Genomic DNA, 13100 nt, shown 5'->3' on the forward strand with positions numbered 1-13100 from the left:
CGAAGATGGAGGAACAACGTTGAGATGGACCTAATGGAAATCGGTAGGGATGGAAAAGAGTATATAGAACTTGCTCAAAATAGGGAAACATGGAAGGCCTGTGTTGCTGCAGCCATGAACCTTCGGGTTTAAGAAGGCTAGAGAGAGAGAGAGTTAGTTAGAACTTCAGAATGAAAATTCTAAAATTTACTTCAAAATTGAGACGCATAAAACAACACTTGGACACTAAAAAAGACAGGAGTTTTTCATGAATTTAAAGAGGAACTCCGCCCTCTTGTTCAAGGTTATTATTCTCGGGATTATTCACTCTGGGCACTTGGGCTGGGGGTCTTGCTCTTCTTCTCTTAAGGTTTTCCTGGATGATTCTTCTCAACTCAACCCCTCCCACATTAACCCTCTGGGCTTCTTCCTCCTGCTGAATAGCCTTTTCGACTGCATTCCGGGAGCTTTGTACTGTACGGGGCTTGAACAGAACATCGAATGTAGTTGGTATGTGCATCTCCAAGTCCATTCCTCCAAGGGCATCATCATATCTGTTCTTGTCTAGAGCAAATGCAATCTCCTTAGCATCTCCCCACACCCCCTATACGCCTTCATGGCGTGGTGCTAGGCACAGGGGATCACTTTACTTTTTTTAGCATCAGCTACAGCTGCTGCCTGCATGGGTAAAAGAGTTGACTTTGCATAGTTAACAATAGTCGGTTGAGTCAGTTGTGCAAGCTGCCGAGCTAGTTCAGAAAGCATCGGAATCTCCTTCATTGCTACTCCTTCACAGCGGTTGTTTCCACTTGTAAGGCGGATGTAAGGAAAGTTGGTCTTTTCTGCATTTGTAAGGGTGTCCATAAAGATCCTTAGCTTCTTCACCTCCTGTTCAAGAGGTGGATACAAGAGTACCATTGGTCTTGTCCTGCACAATTCCTCCATGATTAGTATTAAGTGGATCATGAATGCACCACTCCACATTGTGTGGATCATCTGCAGGAGGTCTCTTGTCTGAGGTGTCGTCCCAACATTCATTAGGTTATTGGATAACAAACTGTAGATTGTTACCCTTGTATACCCACAATGTTGGAAGAAGTTGCTGATGGAAGTGCTGATCTCCTGGTTGTATCCGTTCTGAAAAACAGCAATGTCGGATGATAACATGTTTTCAATTGTTCTAGCTCTCTTCTCAGTATAAGCGGTGAAGTTTTCATCAGAGAACTGTTTCCCCACAGCTAATAGGGATTGCAAGAGCAGACCCTTGTACCTGATCAAACTGTGTTCTAGGAGTATCATCCTCAAACCTCTTCATTTCATGGGGAGTGTTGATTTCTTCAATATTCAGTAAGAATCCATGACCTCTTAATGCAGTGGAGAGAGAGTCAATTAACAGTGAGGACCCACTAGCAACACTGATCCCAGATAGGAGAAAACCAATATTTCTTGAGGGGTGTAAGGGGTGATTTTGTACGTAGTACACCCAACTGTCAACCTCACTTCCACGTTAGTACATCCTGGACTGCGTTTTGCATACGAACGAGGCTCTGGCGACTGGCACTCTGGTCAGTATAATTTTGTGTGTGTTGTCCTGTTTTTTGTCCTTGTGTGTGCTGAGTGCCCCTTTACAGCCAGAAAGCCAGAACATTTTAAGCTTTTAAGATTTTACTTATGCAACGTTAGAGTTGTTCTTTGTAAAGATAAGGGGCTGGACCCTGTATAATGTGACGGGTGCAAAATAGCCTAAATGCTGACGCACCCAAAATTTTAAAATCAAATCAATATTTCTTGAAGTAATGAAGTGTGCATATAAGAACCTTAAGAGGGTGGTCTTGTTGAAGTAGGCTGTGGGAGATTCATATGTCTCTATGCTCACTAAGTTTACAGTTAGCTGAGTCACTTTGAATTTTACAGGTGTGCTTTCACTAATTGCTGGGGGCGTGTAAAGACTTACAGTTGAAGATGTACCCACAATCTCCTGAACTGCTTGGTTCTGGGAGGTATTCTTAGATACAAGAATATTGTATACACTCTTGTCATTCCCTTTATGTAGAAGGGGTACCTTCCACGTAGGCGCCCAAAAGTCAACCTCACTTCCACGTAGTGCACCCTGGACTAAAGACTAACGAGGCTCTGGCGACTGGTCCCATGGCCAGTATAATTTTGTTTGTGTTGTCCTGTGTTCTTATTTGTGCTGAGTGTTCTTTGCAGCCTCGGCTTTTAACAACAGTCAGAACATTTTAATATTTTATGATTTTAATTAAGCAACGTTAGAGTTGTTACGTGTAACGGTAAGGGGCTGGACCCCGTATAGTGTGACGGGTGCAAAATAACCTTACTGCTGACGTACCCAAAAATTTTAAAATCAAATCAAATCACTTCCACGTAGAGCACCCTGGACTAAAGACTAGCGAGCCTCTGGCGACTGGCACTATGGCCAGTATAATTTTGTGTGTGTTGTCCTGTTTTTTGTCCTTGTGTGTGCCGAGTGCCAGTTTACAGCCTCAGCTTTTAACAGAAGTCAGAAGATTTTAAGATTTTTAGTTATGCAACGTTAGAGTTGTTATTTGTAATGGTAAGGGGCTGAGCCCCGTATAATCTGACGGGAGCAAAATAGCCTAAGTGCTGACGCTCCCACAATTTTAAATTCAAAATTCCTTTATGTAGAAGTGTACCCGCTAGATTGGGAGAGACTGTTGACACGATGGTTAATCTTTTAAAACACTCTTGTGGCTTTGTGATTTGTAACTATGTTACTTGTAGACTGTCCTAACCTAAATCGCGCCAAACGTACACTGCTCGAAATGTTAAGTCACGAACCGAAACGGCAACAACAATGAATCACTACCAAACTTTTAAAAAATAAAGAACCGCTTTGTCCAGAACGCGAAACGGAACGTAACAACGTGCGATTTCGAGCCCTGCAAACCTAAGATTATAGGAGTAGAGACAGCCTAAGTAGGTTTTCTGGGCAAGGGAAGGGGGGGGGGAAGGTAAATTCGTCATCTTGGGATGTGCCACAGTTACAGGTGATGCGTTGGTGGAAGTAGGGATTTGAGCGTGGAACGTTCGTTTGTAGTGCATAAAGCCGCGTCCACATAGGCGTAATAGAACAACGTTCCGTAACCGCGTCGTGTATCACGCGTTCTTATATGGACGGTATTGCGTATCTTGCACGCGCAATGAGCCCGAAACAATTATGTTAAGAGTCGGGGTTCGCTCCATTGCATGACTTGTCGGTTTTTCCGCGTCGCATCAAAGGGTGCAGCTCGTTCAAGTTGCAGCAAGTCTGGACGTGCATAGATTAGACACGTGTAACACTCATTCCGTGACAGTCGAAGAGAGACATGGAGTGGACCTAAAAACAGTGGCGCAATCATAGGGGGCATTGCTCCTCCCCCAATCTTCGACGAAAGTAAATTCTAGGAGGGCATAAATTGACGGCCAAAGACACCTGCAGGGGGCACAGGTGAGCATTTACCCCCCTCGATTTCAAATTTTATGCAAGTGAAGATAATTTCGCAACATTTATTTGATCGCTTTGCTCGCAATGTCGTTTCTCAGTTGCGTCAAGTTCAGATCCGTAGTTAGAGCGGCGGGAATCGGCAATGAACGCCAAATGATCTAATGAAAAAAATGTTTTGAAAGAGACAATGCCTTGGCGCCCCGTGATATTATGTGCGCTCTAATAAGGGCAAATAGGAAGGGGGCAAACATTGATGGTCAAGGGCACATACAGGGGGAGGCACAGAGGAGCAATTGTCCCCTTCGATTTCATGCAAATAAGAATACATTTCGTAAACTTTTCTTGCATGGGTGACGGCAAGGGGCGTGGGGGCACATGCCTCTACTGAGATATCTGGAAAGCATTAACGTAATTCGAATAGCGAAATTGTACAGATATTTTATAACAAAGAAATATTGTCTTCTGTGACTTACAGGCCGTAAATTACAGCAACTATTATTATTATTATTAGCCATGTATGTCTCTATCACTTCACGAAACACAATCTGCCAAATAAAATTCTCTGTGCTTAGTTGTTCGGTGGTACAACGGCTCTGAATAGTCCTGCTAAGCGTATTTTCTTCGATGACTGACTGTTCAGTGCATCGAGTCCCATCGCCTTTGTGTTTTAGTTTTGAAGATCGATGTCAAGTAGCATCCTATGCATAGCTGCTCCCACAGGGGATCAAACGAGGGACATTTCACACAAGAGGCGTGAGAACTAAAATCTTTCAAAGCGAGAGCTCTAATCTTGAAAATAAACATGCAAAACATTTACATCTTGAATATTCATATCATGAAAAGTCCTAATTGACGTTAAAGAATGACGAATACCATAATGAAATAGTCAAAGAATATTAGGGAAGTAGGCAGAACGAATTCTGTATTCCCTTCCGAAATCGAAAGACTTTTAGACCTCCCCGATGGCGTAGTGGTTGCGTCGTCACTTTGTAATCAAGGGGTAACTGGCGTACACAGGATTTTTTTTTCGGTAGTGACTAAATATTTTCCTTTGATAGATAAGGTTTAACAGAGTGCAGGGCAACAGCCCCCACGACAGTAGTGTATATTAGCCGTTTCAAAATAGTACTTGGTACGAGCTCTTTTTTTTACAGATTTAACCTCAGTGGTAGCATATTTTGACAATTTTTTTGTTGATTATATAGCGTTTGACGACTTTTCAGTGCAATTTTCACCGCATCTAATTTTTTTCCCACTCGTACTTGGTACGAATGCCACGATCTTACGTGATATAACTTAACCTATTCATTTTTTTTCGTGCTAAACTACACGAGAGCCTCTACGTGCTTTGACCTACTTTAGAGTAGAACCATAAAGACAGAGCTGCAACCGAAAGTGAGGCTCGAAGTGAGGCTCGACTTAATGGTTTGCTCTTGTAAGACATAAGCCTCATTTTCTCGCAGTGTTGCCAACACCTTACTCGAAATAAAATCACCAAGGTTTTTTCTTGGTCTAACCTATGTTATTGAACTGCGTCGTCACGTCCAAACCCGCATGAATTCCGAACACTATTGGTTCTATTCATATTTTTTCTTACGTATAGGTGTACATGATGAATCCCCAAACAGATTTTTCCTAAGTTCCGTTTCCAAGATAATCCCACTTCCGGTCGCCATTTTGGATTTCCAAGCATAGGTTCTATTCATACTTTTTCTCACGTATAGATGTACATGATGAATCTGCAAACAGATTTTTTCTAAGTCTTACAGTTTCCAAGATAACCTCACTTCCGGTCGCCATTTTGGATTTCCGAGCATAGGTTCTATCCATATTTTTTCTCACGTATAGGTGTACATGACGAATCCGCAAACAGATTTTTCCTAAGTCTTACCGTTTCCAAGATAACCCCACTTCCGGTCGCCATTTTCGATTTCCGAGCATAGGTTCTATTCATATTTTACTTACATATAGGTGTACATGATGAATCACCAAACAGATTTTTCCTAAGTCTTACCGTTTCCAAGATAACCCCACTTCCGGTCGCCATTTTGGATTTCCGATCATAGGTTCTATTGATATTTTACTTACATATAGGCGTACGTGATGAATTCGCAAACAGATTTTTCCTAAGTCTTACCGTTTCCAAGATAACCCCACTTCCGGTCGCCATTTTGGATTTCCGATCATAGGTTCTATTGATATTTTACTTACATATAGACGTACGTGATGAATTCGCAAACAGATTTTTCCTAAGTCTTACCGTTTCCAAGATAATCCCACTTCCGGTCGCCATTTTGGATTTCCGAGCATAAGTTCTATTCATACTTTTTCTCACGTATAGGTGTACATGACGAATCCGCAAACAGATTTTTTCTAAGTCTTACCGTTTCCAAGATAAGCCCGCTTCCGGTCGCTATTTTCGATTTCCGAACATAGGTTAGTAGGTGGAACCCAACGTTCTGGCGACGTCCTTTGACCTACTTTTTATTTTACGACGTTTTACGGACTAAACTAACCTACAATGAGAGAAAAATGGACAGAAAAAGCTCTGGCATCACTTTTTAAGCTATTTTTTACCTCCTGCAAATTTTGCTCTTATGCTAACTCGTCCTTTGACCTACTTTTGAAATGACTTACGACATTTTCCTATAAGGCTGTCTCCTTTTACTGTAAGGTCCCTCAGTGTAATCTACTACGACCTGCTAATAGGCTTCTGCTCTCAGCGTAATCCAGATAGTAAATGTATGTTTGATCACAACCCTGATTTCTTGACCACACGACCACCAAAACATCAAAAACTCACTTTCTCTCCACGTTCCGCGCCTCATTTATTGCGCTGACGTTGTTTCACGGCGCAGAAAAGCAGTGATGAGTGAAATGCACTCTCTCATCCTCTCATCCTTCGAAGGATGAATGCACCTTATCGTAATTTTCCAAGTCCCGGGGCCAAATGTTTATATATCGTGATCTTTTGTAAACCTCTCTCGGGGGAACGATGTGCCACACGCGCGCTCGTGCCTCTCATTATTTCCGTATTGTGACGCAAGCAAACAAATAATAATTGTTTCTTTTTTTTTAAGATTCCTGGCCCCTATAACCTCGCCAGGGTGCGTGGTGCCCAACCCAAAAAAGGTTCTAACGGCTGCGGTTAGATAACCACACCTCTGTAGACTTTCACGTGTTTTTTTTCTCAAAGGTCCTATGGGACATCTCTGTTTGTCAAAAATTCGAGATATTAGCAATTTAACGCTGGACTTAAAAAATTTTCGGTACATTTTTTTTTGTTCCATGACGACCTATGTTTATTTTGGTATGGGAGGACAGAGGACACCGAGACTCGACCGACACACTAAACCCAACCTCTCTACGCGTACTCTACGTCACCAAAAAAGGTTAAAGGTTCCAAATAACAATAGTTAGAGTTTTGCCAATCTAGTAAAGTGGATTGGTTGAAATCTCCAAGGCGTATTTTGCATATTTTTTTTTCAAATATGAACACGTTAAAACTGAACTGTCTTGGATTTTTGAGTTTTGTATTCGCCCTGAGAAAATTCTATATAAAATAACATACCTGAAAATTATATTCGCAGTAGATTGATTTTTTTGAGTTTTGTAATCACCTCAAGAAATTCTATATAAAATAACATACCTGAAAATTGTATTCACAGTAGATTGAATTCTTGAGTTTTTGTATTCGCACACAGTTATAAAAATGATAAAACTGAATGTGTTACTTGCGAAAAATTAATATCTAAAACTAATATTAGCAAGCACAGGGCAAGATGTAGCGAAACAGGTTCGAGAATTAATCGTTCCTTACCTTCTAAGTCTTGTGCTCGATGTGGAAAGATGATTAGCATTACAAATTTAAGTAAACACCTCAAAATTTGCAAACCATCGACCGGACAAGCATCGAAAAGGAAAATCGATAATGCAGATACGGAAGCTTCCACTTCCAAGCAAATTAAATTATCTAATGAACGCAAACCAATTAGATCTGCATTCAACGACCAACTCCAGGATTTTTCAATTAAGTCAGAACCAGGCCGTGACATCCATAGTTTCTTGGATGAAACGAAAACATCTGTACTAAATATTTTGAAAGATAAACTTGAAAACAACTCTATAAAAGTATACGTTGTTCTGTTTTCCGAATACGAGAAAGTTGATGGCACAATGAGTATTTTTTATCATCGTACAAAAAACCAGACACTTTATTTTGCTGACGTCGAAAATTTGGACAACTTCTATTATAAAGTTTCCAACGAGCTGGTTAAGAAACATGACGGTTTCGAGGCTAAAGGGTCGGGATGGTCTCTGTGTGGAAGTCCTCACACGTTAACTGTTTACGTGAACCGATTCTCGCCTCTTCGCGCTTCCAGCTACGTTCCTCTTCCACCGAACATTCAACACAAGAGAGCTGTGTTAAATATACAGAACAGCGATAACAAGTGTTTCCTTTGGTGTATATTGGCTGCACTGCATCCTGTTTATTGCAAAAATAATCCACAGTGGGTTGGACATTACAAACAATACGAGTCCGAATTTGAAAGTGTAATGTCTGGCATCGAATACCCGGTGACATTGTCGGATATAACAAAGTTCGAAAATCGTGCAGGAAAACGCATCGCTATTAATGTATATTCCTTCACGTCAGATAAATATCTCGTGCATCCCGTCAGGATAAGCTATATCGACGATGACGATGCTCGTGTAATAAATCTCCTTCTCATTTCCAACGAGGATGTTCATCACTACACGCTAATTCGTTCAATGTCTCGATTACTAGGAAGCCAAACAAGCAAGCATGAACATTGCATCGAAGTTTGCCCGAGATGCCTAACCACGTTCGACGATCAAAAACAAATCAATTATCGAAAATACACCGGACGTCAAATTGCTATCGAGAAACTTGTCGAACATAAAATTTATTGCGGTGACAACAGACCGGCTAGAATGTTGATGCCCGAAACGAACGAAGTCGAAGAATTCAAAATGCACAAAGCATTGTCGGAACATCCCGCAATCATCGTCGCAGATTTCGAGGCGTTCCTCAAACCACTCTCGTACTGCGAACCGGATCCCGAAATTTCCTCCACAACGCCGTACCAGCTTCATCAACCAAACAGTTTCGGCTATGTTGTTGTGCGACGTGATAAATTAATGAAGCATATATATACCGCGGGCCAAATGTAATCGAGCACTTCCTGGAAAAAATGGTGGAAGAGGTTGAGGTAATTGGTAGCGTACTGCTTACATCAAAACCGATGGCACCTTTAACTGAAAATGAACTTCAAAATTACAATTCCACTGAGGTGTGTCCGGTATGTGATCAAAGTTTCACTGATGAGAACAAAAAAATATTCCACCACGATCATTTCAGCGGAAACTACATAAGTGGAATTTGCAACACGTGCAATCTTAAAATCCAGAAACCTAAATTCATCCCCATATTCTTTCACAACGGAAGCGGATATGATTTTCACCACCTGGTGAGACATCTTGGCTACGATCCGAAACGTATAGGTGTCTTGGCCGAGAATGAAGAACGCTACATTAGTCTCAGCAAGCAAGTGTCGATTCCGGGAACGAAAAATACAATCGAGATGCGCTTCCTGGATTCGTATAGATTTCTCTCTGCAAGTCTGGATGCTTTAGCGAACAAACTCACCGACGATCAATTTAAAATAACTAGAGCTAGTTTTCCCAACGTAGACATAGAACTCGTTAGACGTAAAGGGATTTATCCTTACGAATACGTTAGTGATGGTTCTAAATTTAACGACGACGCTCTTCCACTTCCAAGAGAATTTTACAGCAGACTCAGAGAGAAAGGAATCACGGACGAAGAATACCAACACGCGCAACTCATGTGGGAGAAATTAGAATGTAAGACACTCGGAGACTACCACGACGCATACTTAAAATTAGACGTGACGATACTCGCGGATGTTTTTCAAGCGTTCAGGAAAACGGCAACGAATATTTATAAATTAGATCCAGCGTATTTCTACAGTCTACCGGGATTAGCGTGGTCGGCAATGTTATTCCAGACAAAGGTCAAGCTGGAACTGATATCGGACGTTGACATGTTGCTATTTATCGAAAGAGGGATACGAGGTGGTATGGTGCAATGCGTACAGAGACATGCGAAAGCTAATAACGTACACATGAAGGAAGATTACGATTCAAATCGAGCATCGAATTACATCTTCTACGCCGACGTTAATAATCTCTACGGACATCCCATGGTTCAGAAACTTCCTTACGGGGGATTCGAATGGTTAGATCCCACTTCGATAGACATTATTCATTTCGACGATAGCGAGTGTGGTTGTGTTTCTCACAACGTTGCAACGTTTAGAAAGTCGTTGATTTTGTTTCTGTATTTTCCGTCGTTGGGTTTCCTCGTCATGTCGATCGTAGCGAATCCGAAATCGTCACTGTTCCAGCAAGAAGAGCAGCGTTCCGAAAATTGATTGATCAACAGGCCGTTGAGTTTAGATAACATGGAAGGTAGAAATTCATGATCTGCCGTGCGGTGTACAGTCTCCATTGTTTGCTTTCGGAAACCAAAAAGATTCATTGTCCTTGCTAGTTATTTATTGTGTATGTGATAATTTGAGACAGTTAAAGTTTTTTTAATTTTAGTTATAGTTATTTAAGTTTATTTTTTTTCATTTGCATTGCCTACAATTTTTACTAATTTCTAAACGATAGTGTCCCCAAGGCAACGTGTGGATTCCACAAGACAAAATACATCTTTTATCGTCATGCGGATCTAATGCTACTTTCCTAACTTTGTTTGTTGTAATCACGTGGTCTACACTTTGGATTCTTTGTTCTATACTTAGTATCGTCGATTGTGAGTAAAGGCAATCGATGTAATCGTGGAAGGTGAGTTTGTTCTCCACCGTATTTTTGCCCACACCTTTTGCTTTCTTCGTGACGCTACTCTCTGTTCTCATGGCATACATTTTCGAACGCAAACCCGCGAACTCGACAATAATATCACCGTTACATTCATCTTTCAGTTTACCTAGGACTTTTTTGTTACGAGATGGAATTTCAAAAATGTTGGGTTGAGGATACGCAGAAGTATCGAAATACTCAAGCATGGAAGGATTTTTTATGTCTTCGTATAGGTTAGGTGTTTGTATGCTGTAAATGAAGCTGTCGGTGTCCGTGTACAAAAGTGACATCTTATCATTGAAGAAGGGTTTCATCACGTCATAATGAAATTCGAACATGTAAAGTTTCGACAAGTCGAGAACCGTTGCGCCAACGTAAATTGGTTTTCTGAATTTCATCAATTTTATATCTAGATTGAAAAGTGCCAAATTCTCATTGTAAATTTTTTTCGACTTGAATCTAGGATCGGCTATCCACTTCCGACATTTATTCTTATCGGAAATTAATTTCACGTCTACGTGCTTTCTAACATTCTCCATGGTCTTTCCGTACACCGCATTGTTCATTAATTTAAAGAAGTCCTTGTCTAAATCGGAAGTGGCAGCTGTTCTATGTTGTGTGTTAGTTTCTATGTAAGGTCTTAACCACGTGGAATGTTTAAACTTTAGTATTCTTCTAACATTTACTATCTGAACACCCTTCCCAATCAAAAACCGGAGATTCTTGTAGTGGACGACGTATCTCTGTTTAGGGTCCAATGTTAACAAAAGCTTGTCTTGAACCGAGTCGGGTGGACATTTGATTTCGGGAGTCGGAGGCAAATCCGAAAACGTGTCGTGCAGGTGGTCGGAGAATTGGAGATCTACCTCTGCGAAGAAACCACACTCGCTATCGTCGAAATGAATAATGTCTATCGAAGTGGGATCTAACCATTCGAATCCCCCGTAAGGAAGTTTCTGAACCATGGGATGTCCGTAGAGATTATTAACGTCGGCGTAGAAGATGTAATTCGATGCTCGATTTGAATCGTAATCTTCCTTCATGTGTACGTTATTAGCTTTCGCATGTCTCTGTACGCATTGCACCATACCACCTCGTATCCCTCTTTCGATAAATAGCAACATGTCAACGTCCGATATCAGTTCCAGCTTGACCTTTGTCTGGAATAACATTGCCGACCACGCTAATCCCGGTAGACTGTAGAAATACGCTGGATCTAATTTATAAATATTCGTTGCCGTTTTCCTGAACGCTTGAAAAACATCCGCGAGTATCGTCACGTCTAATTTTAAGTATGCGTCGTGGTAGTCTCCGAGTGTCTTACATTCTAATTTCTCCCACATGAGTTGCGCGTGTTGGTATTCTTCGTCCGTGATTCCTTTCTCTCTGAGTCTGCTGTAAAATTCTCTTGGAAGTGGAAGAGCGTCGTCGTTAAATTTAGAACCATCACTAACGTATTCGTAAGGATAAATCCCTTTACGTCTAACGAGTTCTATGTCTACGTTGGGAAAACTAGCTCTAGTTATTTTAAATTGATCGTCGGTGAGTTTGTTCGCTAAAGCATCCAGACTTGCAGAGAGAAATCTATACGAATCCAGGAAGCGCATCTCGATTGTATTTTTCGTTCCCGGAATCGACACTTGCTTGCTGAGACTAATGTAGCGTTCTTCATTCTCGGCCAAGACACCTATACGTTTCGGATCGTAGCCAAGATGTCTCACCAGGTGGTGAAAATCATATCCGCTTCCGTTGTGAAAGAATATGGGGATGAATTTAGGTTTCTGGATTTTAAGATTGCACGTGTTGCAAATTCCACTTATGTAGTTTCCGCTGAAATGATCGTGGTGGAATATTTTTTTGTTCTCATCAGTGAAACTTTGATCACATACCGGACACACCTCAGTGGAATTGTAATTTTGAAGTTCATTTTCAGTTAAAGGTGCCATCGGTTTTGATGTAAGCAGTACGCTACCAATTACCTCAACCTCTTCCACCATTTTTTCCAGGAAGTGCTCGATTACATTTGGCCCGCGGTATATATATGCTTCATTTATTTTATCACGTCGCACAACAACATAGCCGAAACTGTTTGGTTGATGAAGCTGGTACGGCGTTGTGGAGGAAATTTCGGGATCCGGTTCGCAGTACGAGAGTGGTTTGAGGAACGCCTCGAAATCTGCGACGATGATTGCGGGATGTTCCGACAATGCTTTGTGCATTTTGAATTCTTCGACTTCGTTCGTTTCGGGCATCAACATTCTAGCCGGTCTGTTGTCACCGCAATAAATTTTATGTTCGACAAGTTTCTCGATAGCAATTTGACGTCCGGTGTATTTTCGATAATTGATTTGTTTTTGATCGTCGAACGTGGTTAGGCATCTCGGGCAAACTTCGATGCAATGTTCATGCTTGCTTGTTTGGCTTCCTAGTAATCGAGACATTGAACGAATTAGCGTGTAGTGATGAACATCCTCGTTGGAAATGAGAAGGAGATTTATTACACGAGCATCGTCATCGTCGATATAGCTTATCCTGACGGGATGCACGAGATATTTATCTGACGTGAAGGAATATACATTAATAGCGATGCGTTTTCCTGCACGATTTTCGAACTTTGTTATATCCGACAATGTCACCGGGTATTCGATGCCAGACATTACACTTTCAAATTCGGACTCGTATTGTTTGTAATGTCCAACCCACTGTGGATTATTTTTGCAATAAACAGGATGCAGTGCAGCCA

Source organism: Lepisma saccharinum, assembly GCF_977018435.1.
Source record: "Lepisma saccharinum chromosome 12 unlocalized genomic scaffold, izLepSacc3.1 SUPER_12_unloc_1, whole genome shotgun sequence".
NCBI lineage: Eukaryota > Metazoa > Arthropoda > Insecta > Zygentoma > Lepismatidae > Lepisma > Lepisma saccharinum.